This window comes from Oryx dammah, unplaced genomic scaffold (assembly GCF_014754425.2).
Source record: "Oryx dammah isolate SB20612 unplaced genomic scaffold, SCBI_Odam_1.1 HiC_scaffold_1, whole genome shotgun sequence".
Lineage (NCBI taxonomy): Eukaryota > Metazoa > Chordata > Mammalia > Artiodactyla > Bovidae > Oryx > Oryx dammah.
In genome coordinates this window covers 6,304,969-6,327,911 of record NW_024070185.1, presented here as the reverse complement: position 1 = coordinate 6,327,911, position 22,943 = coordinate 6,304,969, and positions in this window count along the sequence as shown.

The window sequence follows — 22,943 nt, the reverse complement described above, 5'->3', positions numbered from 1 at the left end:
GCCAAAAACCAAAACATAAAACAGGGGCAATATTGTAACAAATTCAATAAAGATTTTTTAAATGGTCCACATCAAAAAATCTTTAAAAAAGAAGTTCAACCATCCAAAATAAAATTATTTCAGTGCCCCATAAATAATGCCCCACAATCACATTTCATATGACTAAATGTCATTGTAACATATAGATTGGTTATACTACCTAAAAATTTTGAGTGGAATCAAAATTTTATCAATGCACTTAGTCAATATTCCCCTTTAAAATTCATGAAATATGATTCATTTCATGTTTAATTTCTTCAAATCAACTCAAACATGTTCTTATTTAGCAGGCATTTTTCCTCTTCTGGTTATTTCATTTTTTAAAAATAGATTTTTTTTTTCAGTCAAATACTTTCCTGCCCTAAAATCTATGAAGTTTTTAAGTTTCAGTTTCATCCTAAGTGATCTTTTGTCACTATTTCAATTATTAATAATTTCTCTTACCTAACATTCAGGACTCTGATATTTCAACATTTCAGGACAAATATCTTCAACTTTGTTCAACTTTTTTGACAGTGAAAATGTATAAAATAATAGAACTTAATTTCTTAAAAAATAAAAATTACAAGAAGCTAATCAATGATTATTGCAAGTACAAATGACTAAGAGAAATGTCTTGATTAAGAATCTGAAGAAAAGATAAGTAAAAGTTTGTATCAAGCAACATGTAAAGTAAAATCTTTATTTCAATCTTGAGAAGTTCTGAGAAGTTCTAAGAATTCCAGTCAAAAAATTCCTCAGTGTTGAAACCTAGGTGGAGGTTCTGATGGATTCCACTGGTGATATGAACTCTCAAATGTAAGAATAAACTGTTAGCTTTAAAACCTCTAGAGATGATGAACCAGTTAGGCATTCAGACTAAATAAACACTTTGATGATGGTTGAAGAATGCAGCTATCAAAACGTTCCCATTGCTTCCCTTGGGAGTTGGATGTCCTTTCAGGAATTGTGAAGAGAACTGCTTGCAACCATCATATAAATCAACCTATTAAGTAAATTCCTCCTTTCTCCCAATTATGGCTGTTAATAGGTGTCTGTTATTTTGGAGTTATATACATGTTTGCTCAGGAAAGCAAGGAGAGTTATACTTGGAATCCTTTTTATGGTGTTATTGATGGAATAATAGTATCCATCTATCCATCTTAATAGTATAAGTATAATTAATCATAGTAATTCCTTTTGTAGCTTTTATGCTTTGCCTTCACAGATCTGAATGCTATGTATAAGATGATAACAAAAGCTAATATTTATTGAGCATTTACATTTTCCAAATGCTATGCTGAGTACATTGTATATTTCTTTTCATTTAACTCTCATAGCACTCTTACAGATAGGTACTATTATATATCAGAAAATGTAAGTAGCATCTCAATAGTACACCATGTGTGTGTGTTAGTCACTCAGTTATGTCTGACGCTCTGTGATCCTACAGACTGTAGCCCACCAGGCTCCTCTGTCCGTGGAATTTCCCAAACAAGAATACTGGAGTGGGTTGCTGTTTTCTTCTCCACAATAATACACTATAGATGGTAGCAGAGCCAGAATTGGAACTCAGCGTATGCGATTCTAACACCTATATTCTCAATCACCAACTCAATTGCCTCCTAACTGTACCACTTTGGCCATTAGAAAGTGGTGAAAGTGCAGTGGCTCAGTCATGTCCGACTCTTTGAGACCCCATGGACCATAGCCCACCAGGCTCCTCTGTCCATGAGATTCTCCAGGCAAGAGTACTGGAGTGGGTTGCCATTAGAGGACCCAACAAAGTAAGAAGGGTTAGGAATTTTATCAGGAGGGCCAAAAGCCTGGGAATAAGGAAGGGCGGGAACACAGAAGAGAAAACAGAAGTAGTTTCCCTATCTCCTGTGCTCTATTAGAGGTTTCTGCTCATCCACTGCTGAGCTGTCCTAGTGTGATCTTGGTGCAGGAGTCCTTTCGGATCTTCCCTAAACCACTCCGGAGATGTGTCAGCACTTGGAATACAGACAGAGGCACAAGTTGCCTCCTGCCCTGGAAGGTGTGAAGGGAGCAGAGTGATGATTAGATGTTGGCATAGCTGGATCTCTCCAGGCTTAGGGCACATGGTGACAAGAAGATAGGAGCTCCAGATTGTGTTTTCTTTTTCGTGGAGGCCTAGTGGCACCCCCTTTACTGGTGCTCTTTCTAATATAAATAGAATAAAAGAGGTGCTCATCCTCTGAGGTCTTTAGTTCCTTCTATTCTGTGGGTCTTCACTTCTTTCGGTTTTTCATTTATAAAACTCTATGGAAAACCACAGAAACCAAATGAACTTCTCTGATAAACATTCAAAGCCTTTACCAGTGCCTGTATAATATAAATTATAAGTGAAAAAGTCAATTTAGTAGAGAGGGCTTTTATTAACCTAAAAGTCTGTAAAGCCATAAAAGCAACATCTTCTGGTGCATGCCTTTAAAAACGAAATTTGAATCCACATATATTTTCTCCTTCCTACATTTCTAACAAAAATGTAAAAGATTTTGAAACGACATTGCTAGAGATATTAGAATTATATGTTCAAAAGAAATACTGATTCTTATCTAACACTGTAGCAAAGTGATTTAGTAAAAAAAATCTTCTGTTTGATTCATTAATCAGTACAATGGAGGTAATGACCCAGATTGAATTATCAACAAACTGCTCAAAAATCAATAAAAATAGTACATAATATGAACATTCTCTAATTATGCAATCATTTATACTGTTAACGGGATTGCATGCATGCTCAGTTGCTTTAGCTGTGTCTGACTTTGTGACTCTATGGACTGTAGCCCACCAGGCTTTTCCATCCATGGGATTCTCCAGGCAAGAATACTGGAGTGGGTTGCCATGACCTCCTCCTTCAGGGGATCTTTCCGATCCAGGAATCGAACTCACCTCTCTTGCATCTCCTGCATTGGCAAGTGGATTCTTTACCCACTGAGCCACCTGGGAAGTCAGTTAAAGGAACTATTTTGAACCAAGTTTAACTGAGACTTTGTATTAGTTGACTACAATTCAACGTAGAAATTTTCTATTCAGTGTGTGTTGCATCTACGCAATATATATAATTTTGAACTGATGAATATGGATTGACTTTAGATATTGTAGCTTAATATTCTTTTGCATAAAGCTGGAGAGATCAACTAGGGGTGAAATTTAGGGCCCTGTTCATTATCCTAAAAAAAGATCTTTTCTTTAATTGCGTAATAAAATGTCTTTGTAGTTATCCTTGACTTATCAGGACCACCAGGGGATAAAGACAATTAGGGTTGCCAGTGTCATGGGATCAAAACAAAGATAAAAGATGTCAGACACGTGAAACTACATTTTCCAGAAGAACAAAAGAAGAGATGTGACCACAGATATTAAATGGCTAATACCAAGTAATAAGAGCATCATCCTGGTGTGATATCTATATACAGCACACAAAATGCTGTAGAAAGTTGTGACTTCATATTTTGCAGCCTGAAATATTTGAATAGTTTATTTTAAAAAGTTTTATTTTTTCCTACTCTGGGTGTTTAAATTATCTGGATAATTGATAAAACTATTAGCTCTGCTTTTATGGGAAGAGGCAATCCATCAGCTGAGATAGAAATGCTAATTTGGGACCCTCCATTAGAAATAAAAGTTCCAAGATAAAAAAAAAATATGAAAGCACATGCAACATTAAGAAGTTTATACTTTGGCAGAGGGAACTGACTGTAATCTGTTTTAAAACAAATAGATTGTATTCAGCTGTCCCCATATTCCTGGCAGAATGATGATTTAATGTTGATTAAGAGAGAAAACCTTTGAAGTGCAGGAGGCAGCAGCTCTGAGTAAGTCTTTAGTGATCATTATCAGTCTTCCCTGAAGGATGCCTTGGTGCCAAAAGCTCTTTTCTCCAAACTGGTTAAGGTGGATTCGGGAGCGAAGGCTTTGTATGTCTGAAAAGGCCTTCTCATTCACAGGCCTCTGGTGTCTTATTCCTTTAGGATTGTGAATGTCTGAGAATAAACAGATGCAGTCCTTTTCACAAGCAAGGCAAGGTCCACAACTCCACAGCATCCTGGCATTATTTATTCATCATGAGGAGGGCGCATGAACATGGATCCTGCAGAAAAATCAAATCAGTGTTCATTCTGTCGAGCAGCTGCCTCTGGAACAGAATAAGCCTTTGGATCTGACTTTGGTAACTGGACAATTAGAGGTGTTATTAAATTGAAGATGCAAATGAGTAACGCTGTTTTCTTCTGAGTTTGCTGTGTTTCACTTGTAGTGCTTAAATTAAAACCAGCTCCAAAATTTGTAAGAGCTGACTCCTGACAGCTCGGAACAGTTCTGGGCTAGTTCATGTATCAGTAATTTCATTGAAAATATTTACATATCAGTTAACCTCAAAGGACCAAATCTGTACTTTTTCACATTTGCAGATTAAATGGATTTAGTGCCAAAGTTATCATGTTTGTGGTGCCTTGCACTGAAGATTTGTCCACAAGCAGAGATTCAGATAGTGTGAAACATAAGCTTTTACACTTATAAAATAAGTTAATAAGTGTATGTATGGTAAGAATATCTATAGATAATTAAAAGTCTCTGTAATTTGAGTGTGTGTATATATATGTATATATATGTACATAGAGCCTGATTTGTGAGATAGACCAATATTACATTATATTCTCCAAACTTTTCATAAATTGCTTAGTTTTTTTTTAAACCTTATCCTCCATTTACAAGTTCTGGGAGCTCGGACAGGCTTTATCTCTGTATCCTCAATACAAAATGAGAGCAAGAATAGTATCTACATCTGAAGTTGTCAAGAGGATTAAATAAGCTTATATTTATTTATATAATATATATGAAGTGTTTAGAATAATATATATATTATTTACAATATAGAATTAGAATAATTCTATGTTATGTATGTGTGTGTATCAATTTAATAGTTTTGTCAAAAGATATGCTGGCATATAATAATGACCTCTCTCTCTCCTATTCTCTATCAATCACCTGCCTTTTCCTCGAAATTTCAGTTTAGTGCAGTTACTTTTGAGAAAATGCTGTTCACATTGTAGTTCACAATGTCAATGAGCTTGTGTATATGCAAATTACAAATGTCCATTTTGATGTACATACTGTAACTTTCAAACTGTAATCCAAAGTCTGTCCTGACCGCATAAATCCAAAAATTAAAGCTAGAAAAATTTTTACAGTATTTTATCCATACATTCTCACCCTTTTAAGTCCATTACAATATGTAAAGAAAGAAAGAAAGAAAGAATTAAATAATAATGAAATTATAGCAAAGTAAGCCCACTGAACCAGACAGCAGCCCCAGGCTCTTTGCCTGCTTCCCATGGGTGTCCACTGGCACGGCTGACCTCACCAAGTTCCAGGAATAAACCCTCACCAAATTCCTTTAAATGACTGGTTCTTTTAGTCTAGGCGCTGAGCTGGTGCATAAATCTCTCCTGTAGCATCTAAGGATTTTCAATGACTTTGCTTTTCCCATGGTTTATTTCTTATCCTCAACAACTAATCACTCTTCTTTTTTTTTCCTTTCATTTGTAGTCATTTGGGTCTCATCTCTGAATTTGCCAGGACTATATTTTACTTTCACTTTGCGATTAAGCTTGAAGCTATCAGCATGGAAAATCCCCAATAAAGTGCTCAAGAAAGTGTATATGGTAGAGTTGACTCTAAGAGGTCCTTAAACAGGGGAATGCAAAGCATTTATGTATAAATGGAAATATTTTAGAATTGTACACAAATTAAAACAGAGCATCTCAATCCCTTTGTGGAGAGGTGAAAAAAGGCTACTGCTGAAATGTGGATCCCAGTGTTGGCACGTATTTGTGATGGTCTAGCTCTGAACATCTCTTAAAAGTGCTGTCCATACTGTTACCACTTTGTGTGATTTTCAGATTTCTCAGTGATTTCTCTTGGTGACCAGATAGACTTTTGTATTTGCATGTGCCCCATGAAATGTGAGTTTTATTTCCTAGTTTCAGTTTGCATTTTAGAAATTAATTTAAAATAAAAATTGTTTTATTAAGCCCCTTTATGTTTTTATACTTTCCAAAGAAACCCCAAAACATTATCTTAAAAAAACACACATTTGATCTAGAATTAAGGCTTATTACCTCAATAAATATACTTCATTTAAGAGATGGATGTTGAAAGATGATTCAGATCTTTTTTTAAAACTAGATGTTGTTATGGATAAAGTGATATTTAATTGTCAAGTTATTTTTTTAGAAGTCCAGCAATACAAATTCCACATCTGCTTCAACTGCAGACATATAAAACCAGTGTGACAAAAAAGGATCATTAAACAATCTGATTTTCTTGTTGGGAGGGTTTAAAGCTGTTGGGTATAGTATTAAAATGTAGAATTTGATAGCATGTCTTAAACTTTTAATGATGTGTCCATGAATATAAAACATGCTTCTCCCAGTAACTTTATGACTTCTCCTCTGCATAATTAGTGGTATCTGTTTTATGAGCTTACTGTTGTTTCCTTGATCCCATGAAAATGTGAAACCACTGTAATGATTTACACCATTCCAGAGCTTAAAAGATACGAGCTGTTTCTTAAACTAAATAACCAAAAACAAAAGAAAAAAATCAAAAAGTACAATACTAGAATTGAAGTCATAGTGGGTTCTTGAATGTTAAAAAATGTACTTATGATTTGGAAGTTCATTCTTGACATTTTCTTTAGTAACATTTGATTTTTAGTAAACAATAATACAAAATATTTTATCTTTTATTGTTTACATAAAGCTCTCCTCTTATTATATATGTTTTCCTTCCTCACAGTTAAAACATTTAGGGACAATTTCCTTGAAAAATGTTCTAAAAGTGATTGTTTAGATCATTTGTAACCTTAAGAATTGTTAATTGTATAATGGAGAAACATTTCTACTAAGCATTAGTGAAAGTCGCTCAGTCGTGACCAGGCCAGAATGCTGAAGTGGCTAGCCTATCCCTTCTCTAGGGGATCTTTCCAACCCAAGGATCGAACACAGGTCTCCAGCATTACAGATGGATTCTTTACCAGCTGAGCCACAAGGGAAGCCCAAGAATGCTGGAGTGGGTAGCCTATTCTTTCTCCAGTGGATCTTTCTGACCCAGGAATGGAACTAGGGTCTCCTGCATTGCAGGCAGATTCTTTACCAACTGAGCTATCAGGGAAGCTCACTAAGTATTAGAGATCCACAATATTTGCAGCAAATTATATTATTCATTAAAAAAGCATTATAATTAGTAGATGCAAAAATTGGTGTTTCTATGCCTTTGATTTTTAGATTTAATCTGGTTATTTTACTTTTCACTGTTGTTTAGTTACTAAGTCATGTCTGACTCTGCAACTCCATGGACTGCAGCACGCCAGGCTTCCTGTCCTTCACCATCTCCTGGAGGTTGCTCAAACTCATGTCCATTGAGTTGGTGATGCCATTCAACCATCTCATCCTCTGTCACCCTCTTTTCTCACCCTTAATCTTTCCTAGAATCAGGGTATTTTCCAAAGAGTTGGCTGTTTGCATAAGGCAGCAAAAGAATTGGAGCATCAGTCATCAGTCCTTTCAATGAATATCCAGGGTTGATTTCCTTTAAGATTGACTGGTTTGATCTCCTCGAAGTCCAAGGGGCTCTCAAGAGTCTTCTCCAGTACCACAATTCGAAAGTACCTATTCTTCGCTGCTCAGCCTTCTTTAGGGTCCAGCTCTCACATCCTTATATGACTATTGGAAAAAACATAAAGCTTTGTCATCTTGCCTCAATAAATGAGATAGCATGGCTTTTTTTTTTTTGTAAATTTTATTATTGTTTAGTACCCTGAAATATAATTTTCCTTCAGTTCAGTTCAGTACAGTAGCTCAGTCATGTCCATCTCTTTGTGACCCCATGAATCACAGCACACCAGGTCTCCCTGTCATCACCAACTCCCGGAGTTCATTCAGATTCATGTTCATCGAGTCAGTGATGCCATCCAGCCATCTCATCCTCGGTCGTCCCCTTCTCCTCCTGCCCCCTATACCTCCAAGCATCAAAGTCTTTTCCAATGAGTCAACTCTTTGCATGAGGTGGTGAAAGTATTGGAGTTTCAGCTTTAGCAACATTCCTTCCAAAGAAATGCCAGGGCTGATCTCCTTCAGAATAGACTGATTGGACCTCCTTGCAGTCCAAGGGACTCTCAGGAGTCTTCTCCAACACCACAGTTCCAAAGCATCAGTTCTTCGGTGCTCAGCTTTCTTCACAGTCCAACTCTCACATCCATACATGACCACTGGAAAAACCATAGCCTTGACTAGATGGACCTTAGTCGGCGAAGTAATGTCTCTGCTTTTGAATATACTATCTAGATTGGCCATAACTTTTCTTCCAAGGAGTAAGCGTCTTTTAATTTCATGGCTGCAGTCACCATCTGCAGTGATTTTGGAGCCCCCAGAAATAAAGTCTGACACTGTTTCCACTGTTTCCCCATCTATTTCCCATGAAGTGATGGGACCAGATGCCATGATCTTCGTTTTCTGAATGTTGAGCTTTAAGCCAACTTTTTCACTCTCCTCTTTCACTTTCATCAAGAGGCTTTTTAGTTCCTCTTCACTTTCTGCCATAGGGGTGGTGTCATCTGCATATCTGAGGTTATTGATATTTCTCCCAGCAATCTTGATTCCAGCTTGTGTTTCTTCCAGCCCAGCGTTTCTCATGATGTACTCTGCATAGAAGTTAAATAAGCAGAGTGACAATATACAGCCTTGACATACTCCTTTTCCTATTTGGAACCAGTCTGTTGTTCCATGTCCAGTTCTAACTGTTGCTTCCTGACCTGCATATAGGTTTCTCAGGAGGCAGGTCAGGTGGTCTGGTATTCCCATCTCTTTCAGAATTTTCCACAGTTTATTGTGATCCACACAGTCAAAGGCTTTGGCATAGTCAATAAAGCAGAAATAGATGTTTTTCTGGAATTCTCTTGCTTATTCCATGATCCAGCGGATGTTGGAAATTTGATCTCTGGTTCCTCTGCCTTTTCTAAAACCAGCTTGAACATCAGGGAGTTCACGGTTCACGTATTGCTGAAGCCTGGCTTGGAGAATTTTGAGCATTACTTTACTAACATGTGAGATGAGTGCAATTGTGCAGTAGTTTGAGCATTTTTTGGCATTGCCTTTCTTTGGAATTGGAATGAAAACTGACCTTTTCCAGTCTTGTGGCCACTGCTGAGTTTTCCAAATTTGCTGGCATATTCAGTGCAGCACTTTCACAGCATCATCTTTCAGAATTTGAAATAGTTCAACTGGAATTCCATCACCTCCACTAGCTTTGTTCATAGTGATGCTTTCTAAGGCCCACTTGACTTCACATTCCAGGATGTCTGGCTCTAGATGAGTGATCCCACCATCGTGATTATTCAGGTCGTGAAGATCTTTTTTGTACACTTCTTCTGTGTATTCTTGCCACCTCTTCTTAATATCTTCTGCTTCTGTTAGGTCCATAACATTTCTGTCCTTTATCGAGCCCATCTTTGCATGAAATGTTCCCTTGGTATCTCTAATTTTCTTGAAGAGATCTCTAGTCTTTTCCATTCTGTTCTTTTCCTCTATTTCTTTGCACTGATCTCTGAAGAAGGCTTTCTTATCTCTTCTTACTATTCTTTGGAACTCTGCATTCAGATGCTTATATCTTTCCTTTTCTCCTTTGCTTTTCACTTCTCTTTTTTTCACAGCTATTTGTAAGGCCTCCCCAGACAGCCATTTTGCTTTTTCGCATTTCTTTTCCATGGGGATGGTCTTGATCCCTGTCTTCTGTACAATGTCATGAACCTCCACCCATAGTTCATTAGGCACTCTATCTATCAGATGTAGGCCCTGAAATCTATTTCTCACTTCCACTGTATAATCATAAGGGATTTGATTTAGGTCATACCTGAATGGTCTAGTGGTTTTCCCTACTTTCTTCAATTTGAGTCTGAATTTGGTAATAAGGAGTTCATGATCTGAGCCACAGTCAGCTCCTAGTCTTGTTTTTGTTGACTGTATAGAGCTTCTCCATCTTTGGCTGCAAAGAATATAATCAATCTGATTTTGATGTTGACCATCTGGTGATGTCCATGTGTAGAGTCTTCTCTTGTGTTGTTGGAAGAGGGTGTTTGCTATGACCAGTGCATTTTCTTGGCAAAACTCTATTAGTCTTTGCCCTGCTTCATTCTGCATTCCAAGGCCAAATTTGCCTGTTACTCCAGGTGTTTCTTGACTTCCTACTTTTGCATTCCAGCCCCTCTATAATGAAAAGGACATCTTTTTTTAGGAGTTAGTTCTAAAAGGTCTTGTAGGTCTTCATAGAACTGTTCAACTTCAGTTTCTTCAACGTTACTCGTTGGGGCATAGACTTGGATAACTGTGATATTGAATGGTTTGCCTTGGAGACGAACAGAGATCATTCTGTCGTTTTTGAGACTGCATCTAAGTACTGCATTTCGGACTCTTTTGTTGACCATGATGGCTACTCCATTTCTTCTGAGGGATTCTTGCCCACAGTAGTAGATATAATGGTCATCTGAGTTAAATTCACCCATTCCAGTCCATTTTAGTTCTCTGATTCCTAGAATGTCAACATTCACTCTTGCCATCTCTTGTTTGACCACTTCCAATTTGCCTTGATTCATGGACCTGACATTCCAGGTTCCTATGCAATATTGCTCTTTACAGCATCAGACCTTGCTTCCGTCACCAGTTACATCCACAGCTGGGTATTGTTTTTGCTTTGGCTCCATCCCTTCATTCTTTCTGGAGTTATTTCTCCACTGATCTCCAGTAGCGTATTGGGCACCTACTGACCTGGGGAGTTCCTCTTTCAGTATCCTATCATTTTGCCTTTTCATACTGTTCATGGGGTTCTCAAGGCAAGAATACTGAAGTGGCTTGCCATCCCCTTCTCAGTGGACCACATTCTGTCAGACCTCTCCACCATGACCCGCCCGTCTTGGGTTGCCCCACGGGCATGGCTTAGTTTCATTGAGTTAGACAAGGCTGTGGTCCTAGTGTGATTGGATTGACTAGTTTTCTGTGAGTATGGTTTCAGTGTGTCTGCCCTCTGATGCCCTCTTGCAACTCCTACCATCTTGCTTGGGTTTCTCTTACTTTGGGCGTGGGGTATCTCTTCATGGCTACTCCAGCAAGGCGCAGCCGCTGCTCCTTACCTTGGACGAGGGGTATCTCCTTACCGCCGCTTTTCCTGACTTTCAACGTGGGTGGCTCCTCTAGGCCCTCCTGCGCCCAAGCAGCCACGGCTGCCGCCCCTGGCCTCAGGCGTGGGATTGCTCCTCCCAGCCGCTGCCCCTGGCCTAGGACATGGCATAGCTCCTGTTGGCCGTTCCTGCGCCGTCGCAGCCTGACACTCTAGGCTGCTGCCCTTGACCTCGGACATGGGGTAACTCCTCTTGGCCGCAGCCCTGACCTCGGACGTGGGGTAGCTCCTCTCCAGCCGCCTGTGCTTAGTGCGCGGGCCGCAGCCGCCTGCGGCTTTTCCTTAAAGATCCTTAAGTAGATTATGTTTTTTCTTAGTTTTATTATTGGTAGGGAAATTCTACAAATAAATAAACAAACACATATTATAGATTCACATAAGAATTTTGTACAAAAGAGGAAAACAAATAATTGGCTTAATTTGAATATATGTTGGATTATTGTTAAACTTTTTCTGTCACTGTTGAAACTAGCTGTGTGTCTATGTCTCAGGGAAATGTGTAATCAACGTGCTTTTGCTACTGTAAGACAATTGGTTTGGATTTTTTTATTTGAATTGATTTTTTTAATGTATTGATCAATTATTTGATAACTCATGCAACCTATTTAATAATTTAAAAGATTTTATAGCTATTGTAAGTAATCCTTAAGGTGGTATTTATTTTTTCAGATGAAATCTACAGAATAGGCTTCAAGTGGTGGGTTTTCATTACACCCACCAAAATAAGTATAGCATTTTAACTCTTAATTGTAAATATTGAGACTTCCATCAACAGGTATTCATATAATTGCAAGACCTGTGTACTTTTTGTCACATCTTTATAAATAATTTGTCAGTGTTATATTGAAACGTTTGGTTGAAACAATCACAATTGTAAGAAGTAGGGTACCCCCTGCTTTCAACAGTACAAGTGTTCCAGCAAGAATGATTGTAAAATAAATATTGGAAATGTGAATGCATTTTCTATTTAATTTCCATTAAGGATATTTTAATTTGAAAAACAACTTCCAGCAGATTGGCTTAAAAGCTTTTTGATGTAAAAGTCTTTAAGATAGAAGTATTGGTTCATTTATTCTAGTTTCATGTTCTTGGAAGTCTTAAAACATTTGAGGGGATCATTTCTTTTGTCTTTGCTCTGTATCAGCCAAGGCAATATTCCAGTACCTGGGGTCACAGGAATCTCCTGCTTTTAAACTAACAACTGTTCCCACTCATCATTTATTTGGAAATTTACTATCATTGCTCATTTACTAATAGCCCATCTGAAAATGTCCCCTTTGAAACTTAAAGAGATTAGTGTTTTACATTCATTCAAAAGAAACATATCCAAATTTAGTGACATGATGATCAAGGAGATTTGTAGGAGCTGTTATTTTTTGGCTCCAACCTCAAGAATTTCTTTCATTATGCCTCACTCCCTCTTTTACAAGAACATTGAATGACCATTGTTCAGGTTCACTATAACACACCTTCAATCTATCCAGGTTCTGAGTTTCAGTCCTGAAGTCTGTCTTTATGACTAGAGAAACAAGAAGAAAAGAAAATTCTAATGACTATGATACCAAGTTCAAATGAACTTTAAATGAAATTTGGGTTCCATTGAAGTGGGCTGGATTTTATAATAAAGAAGTTATCCACCAATTTCTGGCATCCTGACTTCAAAATGCAAATTTAAATGATAGAAAGGAGTTATATTTTTAGCACCTTACAAGGTTTTCATTCTAGCCAATCTTTATATTGTGTTACCATAATCTGTGGGCTTCCTTGATGGCTCAGCAGTAAAGAATCTGCCTGCAATGTAGGAGATTCAGATTTGATCCCTGGGTTGGGAGGATCCTCTGAAGAAGGAAATAGCAATCCATTCCAGTATTCTTGCCTGGAGAATCCCATGGACAGAGGAGCCTGGCAGACTGCAGTCCATGAGGTGGCAAAAAAGTCAGATACAACTTAGTGGCTAAACACAAACAACCACATTCCATACACTTAATTTTGTTAAAATAGACTAAAGAAATATATTTTGAGCTAATTTCTGTTCCTATATACACAAACTATACACACTTCTGATTTTCAAATACCAATTATGCTTCTGACAAAGTATATATGTAATAAAAATGTATTCTTCCATTAAATACATGATTTTTAAATTTTTTCTAGAAGAACCTGGCGGGCTACAGTCCAAAGGGTCATGAAGAGTCAGACACGATGAGTTGACTGAGCATGCAACCCAACAATTAGTTTTGGAACCCCTCTTACATTCAGTTTTCTAGGTAGTGAAAAAGCTGTTGCAAGAGATATAGAAGTAACTCTTTTGTCAATATAGATCTGAGGTTGTAACAATTAGCTTCAGCTCTCTATTCTCCAAGCAGCAGCCTAATGAAAGGTACCCTTGAATTTCCCACCTATAAGGGGACTGGGACCATGTTTATTTATCCTCGATTGAAGTATCTGGCACAGTGTACACATTCAACACATATCTTTCTCATTAGTGTGTGAATGACTTCATTGGTTCATCTTTGTATCTCCTGAACTGAACGTCACACACATAGCGGTTCATGATAAATAATCATACTGACAGAGAATTATCTCCTGGGACTTCATACCATTTTATCTGTGTGTTCTTTATCGTCCCTCCTAGAAGAATGCTCCTTTTAATGATGCGTGAATTTCCAAACACCATCCCACTCACTCCTTCCAGAGTTACCTGAAGATTTACCATCTGTGTGAAGACATATTTTATTTGAAGAAAAATTAGAAAATTAAGCTAATTAATTGAGAAAAATTGCCCTAGACTGAGAACCACAAGAAAGTGCAACAATTGATTGAAATGGGCAATTCATTCAAATGACAGAGTAACACAACAGAAACAGAGATAGATAGTAGACTCTTAAGGGTACCTAATATTTGATCATTGGGAAAATTATATTTTGGAATAGATGTCATAGTACCTGGAAATGGCTGATACTAACCTGACTTTGCATCTAGTGCATCCAACAAGCCCAACACTTGGATTGCCATTAGAATCTCATCTTCTTGCAGATTTTCTCTCAGATTTGGTCTTTCTCCCTGTGATTGTGTGACCTTCTTTTATATGGATATTTCCTGATTGCTAGCTCTATACAGTCAACAAAAATAAGACTGGGAGCTGACTTTGGCTCGGATCATGAACTGCTTATTCCCAAATTCAGACTTAAATTGAAGAAAGCAGGGAAAAGCACTAGACCATTCAGGTATGACCTAAATCAAATCCCTTACGATTATACAGTAGAAGTGACAAATAGATTCAAGGGACTAGATCTGATAGTCAGAATGCCTGAAGAACTATGGATGGAAGTTCGTGACATTGTACAGGAGGCAGCGATCAAGACCATCCCCAAGAAAAAGAAATGCAAAAAGGCAAAATGGTTGTTTGAGGAGGACTTACAAATAGCTTTGAAAAGAAGAGAAGCTAAAGGCAAAGGAGAAAAGGAAAGATATACCCATTTGAATGCAGATTTCCAAAGAATAGCAAGGAGAGTTAAGAAAGCTTTCCTCAGTGTTCAATGCAAAGAAATGGAGGAAAACAATAGAATAGGAAAGACTAAAGATTTCTTCAAGAAAATTAGAGATACCAAGGGAACTTATCATGCAAAGATGGGCACAATAAAGGACAGAAATGTTATGGACCTAACAGAAGCAGAAGATATTAAGAAGAGGTGGCAAGAATACACAGAAGAACTATACAAAAAAGATCTTCACAACCCAGATAATCATGATGGTGGGATCACTGACCTAGAGCCAGACATCCTGGAATGCAAAGTCAAGTGGGCCTTAGGATAAAATGAGTGGAGGTTATGGAATTCCAGTTGAGCTATTCCAAACCCTAAAAGATGATGCTGTGAATGTGCTGCACTCTATTGAGTGCCAGCAATTTTGGAGAACTCAGCAATGGCCACAGGACTAGAAAAGTTCAGTTTTAATTCCAATCCCAAAGAAAGGCAATGCCAAAGAATGCTCAAACTACTGCACAATAAATACAGTGGCAGACTTTATTTTTTGGGGCTCCAAAATCACTGCAGATGGGGGCTGCAGTCATGAAATTAAAAGATACTTGCTCTTTGGAAGAAAAGCTATGACCAACCTAGACAGCATATTAAAAAGCAGAGACGTCACTTTGCCAACAAAGGTCCATCTAGTCAAAGCTATGGGTTTTCCAATAGTCATGTATGGATGTGAGAGTTGGACCAAAAAGAAAGCTGAGCACTGAAGAATTGATGCTTTTGACCTGTGATGTTGGAGAAGACTCTTGAGAGTCCCTTGGATTGCAAGGAGATCAAACCATTCAATCCTATAGCAAATCAGTCCTGAATATTCACTGGGAGAACTGATGCTGAAGCTGAAGTTCCAATCTTTTGGCCACCTGATATGAAGAAGTGCCTCATTTGAAAAGATCCTGATGCTGGGAAAGATTGAAGGTGGGAGGAGACGGGGACGACAGAGGATGAGATGGTTGGATGACATCACCTACATGGACATGAGTTTGAGTGAACTCTGGGAGTTGGTGATGAACAGGGAAGCCTGGCATGCTGCAGTCCAAGGAGTCACCGAGTCGGACATGACTGAGCAACTGAACTGAAATAAACTGAACTTCCTGATTGCTACTTCAGCACCTTTGTTTAGTGCCTGGCTGAGGACCATGGCACTTCCTATGGACTATGAGATTTGAATTAGGAAGGGGAATTAGGAGGGTATTTCATTCACCGAGGCAAGACAATGAACATGCATTATGGGAATGAGAAGAGTGGACAGGGTTGAGAGCATCTATGCTTAGGAGCTGATATCTACCTGATATGGTATGTTTTAGACCATATTACACTGATCTTCCCTATAGCTCAGATGGTAAAGAATCTGCTTGTAATGCAGGAGAGCTGGGTTCAGTCCCTGGGTTGGGAAGATCCTCTGGAGAAGAGCATAGCAATCTACTCCAGTATTCTTGCCTGGAGAATCCCATGGACAGAGGAACCTGGTGGGCTACAGTCTGTGGGGTCACAGAGTCGGACACGACTGAGCGACTAACACTACACACTGACATTAACCAGTTCTTGAGAAAGTCAATATTTCTTTCATAAAGTTATTATTCCAAAATATTTCAAATGAAGATAAATATCAAGAGACTAGAACAATGAGCCACATGGAATATATTTCCCAGATATAGCAGTTGTCAAGATTTTGCAATATTTGTTTCTTTTTTTGTTTTTGGTGAAGCATTTTTTTGTAATTTCCAACATGATGTCGTTTTATTCCCACATTTTATTAGGTGTGATTATGCATAATCACACCTAATAAAATTAACAGTAATACCTGTGTCATTTAATATGCAGTCTGTAATCAAATTGAAGAAAGTAATGGCAACTCACTCCAGTATTCTTGCCTGGGAAACCCCATGGACAGAGGAGCCTGGCAGGGGCTCAATGGGGAGTCCATGGAGTCACAAAGAGTCGGACACATGGCTGAGCGATTGAACAGCAAGGATCTAGTGCCTTAGTTACTTTAAAGAGTAATTAGAAGGTCTCTTTAAGTTATTTTGGGGTTTTTTTGGGTGGTAACACAACAAACTTATTTTTAAAATATTTATTCCATTGATTTCATTTACCTTTTTTGTTTTTCAAATAGCTCCAACTTTGACCAATGAAAGCAGTATTCTTAATTCATGTTTATTGCATGATTATTTCCCTTTTGTACAGATGGGTTGAAGCAAATATAAAACATGTATTCTTCCATACAGCTATCATAATACTCAGTTCAAGATGAAATAATAGCTTCTAAAACACATGATCCACCATACTGTGTAATCATCATTTGAGCTTCAAAACTTTGTTAAAATTTTGATAAAAAGTTAAATAATTTAAGCCTATAGAATAACCAAATTAAAGATGGATCAAAGTGAAATAACAAAGGTCTGAGGTCACATTATGGAGTTTGGTCTCTATCCTGAGAACAAAGGCAAAACATGGGAAAAGGATATGTTAAAATGTTAAAGTCAATAGACATAGGATTTTTTTTTTTTTTTTTGAAAGTGATAGCATGGAGAACAGATTGAATGGGTGCCAACCTGGAAGCAAGACCATCCCAGGGGCTGAGCAGTAATGTGGGTTAAGGAAGTTGGGGGAAGTGTCCCTGATCAAACCAGGGAAGTGGCCAGGCCAATGGTATAAAGTGAAGAGACTTAGGAAGTGTGCAGGAGGTGCTGTAAATTGGACTTGCATGGGGTTTGATGTTTAGGTAGAGATGTTTAGATAGAGTTAGCAAAGAGAAGAGTTCAAAATGACACCACATGTCTGACTTGATCCATTTTGTGGATGGTGGTGCCTTGAAACACTGGAGGAAGGGCAGGTTCTGGGGAAGAAGATGAAATTTCTTTCAGAGATGTTAATATTTAGGCATCTGTTTGGGATAATGTTAGGGGAGTAGCAGGGAAAGGGAGAGAAAGGATGAGAGAGGATGAAAGAGAGAAGAGAATGTTGTTAGTTCTGGGCTGGAGACATAGATTTAGAATGAATTAGCATCTTAAGATGGCATAGAGGACTTCTCGGGTTGACACGAGAGGTAGAGAACCTGCCTGCCCATGCAGGAGATGTCAAAGACATGGGTTCAAGCCCTGAGTTGAGAAGATCCCCTAGAAAAGGAAATGGCAACCCACTCTAGTAATTCTTGCCTGGAGATGTCCATGGACAGAGAAACCTGGCGGGCTACAGTCTAAGAGTTGGACATGACTGAAGTGATTGAGCACACAAGATTACCACATAAGACGCTGAGCCTCACTGGACTCATCACATAAGAAGTGTAGATGGAGGGACTTTCTCGGGGTCCAGTGGTTAAGACTCTGTGCTTCCACTGCAGGGGACACAAGTTTGATCTCTGGTCAGGGAACTAAGATCCCACCTGATGGCCGAAATAAGAAAGAGAGTAGGGTATATGGAGAGAACAGAAAAAAGAGCAGAGACCTGGAAACTCAGCAATACCATGGAGGACGGGAGGACAGAGGGACACCCGAGATGGAGCAGAGAAAGAGTGCCAGAGACACAGAGGGGGAAGATCAGACCCGTGAGGCACCCACCACCATGAGCGGCAGTAAAAGGTGCAGCTCAGATTTGACTTGTGAGATTGCCTATCCCTTCCTGCAACCAAATCGCTCAGGAAAGTGGAGAGGGAGAGGACATTTGATTGGGGTGGGAAATTGGTGCTTCGTTTGGTACCAATGAGTTTGAGGTTCCATCCAGGTGGAACCAGTGAATATTTGAGTCCCCAGAGAAAAAAAGTCTTGATCCTTATGTGAATAATGAGGCAAAATAATATGCTTGATGTAAAAATATTTTGTTGAGAGATACTGTAACTCTATCGTAACATTTCTTAAGTCATTGTGAGTTAAACTGCAACTCCTCTCACAAACATGCAAAAAAACAAATAAGCAGGACAGCCCCTGTGAAATGTGAGAAGTGCTTTCTGGGGCAGAGCTGAAATCAGGAACATGGGGTCTGGGAGGTCTGGGTGTGTGTGCTGACTGATCACTTACTTTCAGGGTGACCTCGGACAAGTCAATCTCTGCAAAGTTAGATTGTTTTCATCTGAAAAATCAGGCTAGTAAAAGCTAATATTGTTCAGTGTTGATGAAAATGAAATTAGATGATATATGAAAATATCTTGTATAGTAGTTTGCACCTAATCAGAGCTTAGTAAATAGTGACTTTATAATTATTGAAAATCATCAGGCATAAAAAATTTAACTTCTCACCCTTGCCTTAATGACTTCCACATTTCTTCATGACATTGACTTTCTCTCACTTAGAAGTAGTTGTTAGGCTCCTTCTAGATTAGCCTCATTCCATGCAAGATAAACTCAAGATTTTGTCACTCTTAGAATCTGTTTTGGGGAGAAATTGCTACTTGTGGGTGATGGTGTGAAGGGTAAGATAGAGGAGATGTGAGGAAACAGCAAATAATACCACTCCCTCTAATGTAAGCTGCCTCCACCACCTTTAGGTATAAACCTATGTATGTTTTTAATAAGCATTCCCCAGTTTACTGTTTCTTCATTTGCATCTAGACTATAGCCATGATTTTCCTCCAGTGTCTGGAAGGATGTGGGTACAGACCAGTATTAGAAAGATGATTTTGCTTAAAAAAAGAAAACCTTTATATTAGTCTAACATAAAGGTTCATTAAATCTGGAGACTGCTGCCAAGTATTGGGTTGGCCAAAAATTTCATTCGAGTTTTTTCTGTAGCCTCTTATGGAGAGAACTTTTTGGCCAACCCAGTATTTCTCCACCATGGCACCTTCTGATTCAGACAGGGTTAACTTCCAATAGAAATATGGAGGTAACCTTCCTATGTTTTCTGCTCATCTGCCCTTGTGTGTGTGTGATCAGTTGCTCAGTTGTGTCCACCTCTTTTGGAAGTCCATGAACTGTAGCCTTCCAAGATCCTCCGTCCTTGGGATTTTTCCAGGCAAGAATACTGGAGTGAATTGCCATGCCCTCCTCCAGGGGATGTTTCCAATCCAGGGAGCAAACCGGCATCTCCCACATCTCTTGCATTGGCAGGTGGACTTTTTACCACTGAGCCACCTAGAAAGCATCTACCCTTAACCTAGCCCCTGCTCCAAGCTCCTGGCTTCCCTTTAGCAACATGTCAAGATGGAAGCCTCTGGCTCTATTTGTACAAATTGATGGATCTCTTGTAGGAAATAGCTTAGGCTGTTCTTTGAGATTTCTCCAGAGGGAACTATTTGTAAAACAAAAACATCAACAACAATAAAACAACATCTTTCTCAGGCTAAGTTTTATCATGTCTAATGGTTTAACTTTAATGTGTTTTTATGCTAAAAAAGTCTTCTTTCTATAGGTAAAGAAAAGAAGAAATGAAGTATTTGATGGACACTTAAAATTTCATCCTATTCCATAATATTCTGAAAATGGAAGGAAGAACTTCTTAATTCTTGCCTCTGACCTCATTCAAGGAAACATCCTATTCATTACCCCATAAGTGTTTAATAAAAGTCAGGAAAAAAAAAGCCAAAAGCAAAAAATGTCAATAAGGGACATTCTTGTTGGACCGGTGGTTAAGACTTTGCCTTCCAACACAAGAGGTGTGAGTTAGATCCCTGGTTGGGAAGCTAGGATCCCACATGTCTTGTGACCAAAAAGCTAAAACATAAAATAGAAGTAACACTGTAATAAATTCAAAAAGATTTTAAAAAACGATCCACATAAGAAAATATTTTTTAAAAAAGACAGTAGAAAATTTTGTTCTCTATACTCTGAAAATAATACCAAGGAAAGTGGTATTTTCTAGTAGTTCCAAATGGGGTAGGAGAATACTCCATTTATGAAGTGCGCTATGGAAAATACACATCCCCTTTGCAATGAAAAGCAAAGAGTAAGATAGAATCATCCGGTACCTATATTGAAGGCACACGCAGGACATTCAATTTCATCAATGTTTTCAAAATGCCTATTATATGCCAGTGTTAGTGGTAGGTCCTAAGTTTGGTAAAGATTAGTCTCGGTCTCCTATAATTAACCATCTAGTGAGACAGGCAAGTAAACCTACATTACTAAGGACTGAAGTCTTAAATAGAAGTATTACGAAGATACAGGGGGAAATAATGAAGTGCTGATGCTGGAGGCAGGGATGAGGGGCAAGGCTTTGGTATGGAGGAGGCCAGATTTCTAAATGAAAAGCCTTTCCGCACATGATTCTTGACACTGTTCAAACAATGGTTTGAAGAAATGGTACTGTCTTTCCATCACATTTGGAACAATTCATATATTATTTTAAGAAATTGTTCTTCCTTTTGTAATTAAAAAACTGTTAACATTCTTATTTCTAGCTATGAAAAGAAGGGAAGTGAAAAGCAAAGGAGAAAAGGAAAGATATACCCATTTGAATGCAGAGTTCCAAAGAATAGCAAGGAGAGATAAGAAAGCCTTCCTCAGTGATCAATGCAAAGAAATAGAGGAAAACAATATAATGGGAAAGACTAGCGATCTCGTCAAGAAAATTAGAGATACCAAGGGAACATTTCATGCAGAGATGGGCTCAGTAAAGGACAGAAATGGTATGGACCTAACAGAAACAGAAGATATTAAGAAGAGGTGGTAAGAATACACAGAAGAACTGTACAAAAAAGATTTTCATGACCCAAATAATGACAATGGTGGGATCACTCACCTAGAACCAGACATCCTGGAATGTGAAGTCAAGTGGGCCTTAGGAAGCATCACTATGAACAAAGCTAATGGAGGTGATGGAATTCAGTTGAGCTATTTCAAATCCTGAAAGATGAAACTGTGAAAGTGCTGCACTCAATATGCCAGAAAATTTGGAAAACTCAGCAGTGGCCACAGGACTAGAAAAGGTCAGTTTTCATTCCAATCCCAAAGAAAGGCAATGCCAAAGAATGCTCAAACTACTGCACAATTGCACTCATCTCACATGCTAGTAAAGTAATGCTCAAAATTCTCCAAGCCAGGCTTCAGCAATACGTGAACCATGAAATTCCAGATGTTCAAGCTGGTTTTGGAAAAGACAGAGGAACTAAAGATCAAATTGCCAACATCCGCTGGATCATTGAAAACGCAAGAGAATTCCAGAAAAACATCTATTTTTGCTTATTGTCTATGCCAAAGCCTTTGTGTGGATCACAATAAACTGGAAAATTCTGAGAGAGATGGGAATACTAGACCACCTGACCTGCCTCTTGAGAAACCTATATGCAGGTCAGGAAGCAACAGTTAGAACTGGACATGGAATAACAGACTGGTTTCAAATTGAGAAAGGAGTACATCAAGGCTGTATATTGTCACCCTGCTTATTTAACTTCTATGCAGAGTACATCGTGAGAAATGCTGGCCTGGAAGAAGCACAAGCTGGAATCAAGATTGCTGGGAGAAATATCAATAACCTTAGATATGCAGATGACACCACCCTTATGGCAGAAAGCGAAGAAGAACTAAAGAGCCTCTTGATGAAATTGAAAGAGGGGAGTGAAAAAGTTGGCTTAAAGCTCAACATTCAGAAAACGAAGATCATGCCATCCGGTCCCATCACTTCATGGCAAATAGATGGGGAAGCAATGGAAACAGTGGCTGACTTTATTTTTCTGGGCTCCAAAATCACTGCAGATGGTGATTGCAGCCATGAAATTAAAAGACGCTTACTCCTTGGAAGGAAAGTTATGACCAATCTAGACAGCAAATTCAAAAGCAGAAACATTACTTTGCCAACAAAGGTCCATCTAGTCAAGGCTATGGTTTTTCCAGTGGTCATGTAAGGATGTGAAAGTTGGACTATAAAGAAAACTGAGCACCGAAAAATTGATGCTTTTGAACTGTGGTGTTGGAGAAGACTCTTGAGAGTCCCTTGAACTGCAAGGAGATCAAACCAGTCCATCCTAAAGGAGATCAGTCCTAGGTGTTCACTGGAAGGACTAATGTTGAAGCTGAAACTCCAGTACTTTGGCCACCTGATGCGAAGAGCTGACTCATTTGAAAAGACCCTGATGCTGGGAAAGATTGAGGGCAGGAGGAGAAGGGGGCGACAGAGGATGAGATGGTTGGATGGCATCACCGACTCGATGGACATGGATTTGGGTAGACTCCGGGAGTTGACGATGGACAGGGAGGCTGGTGT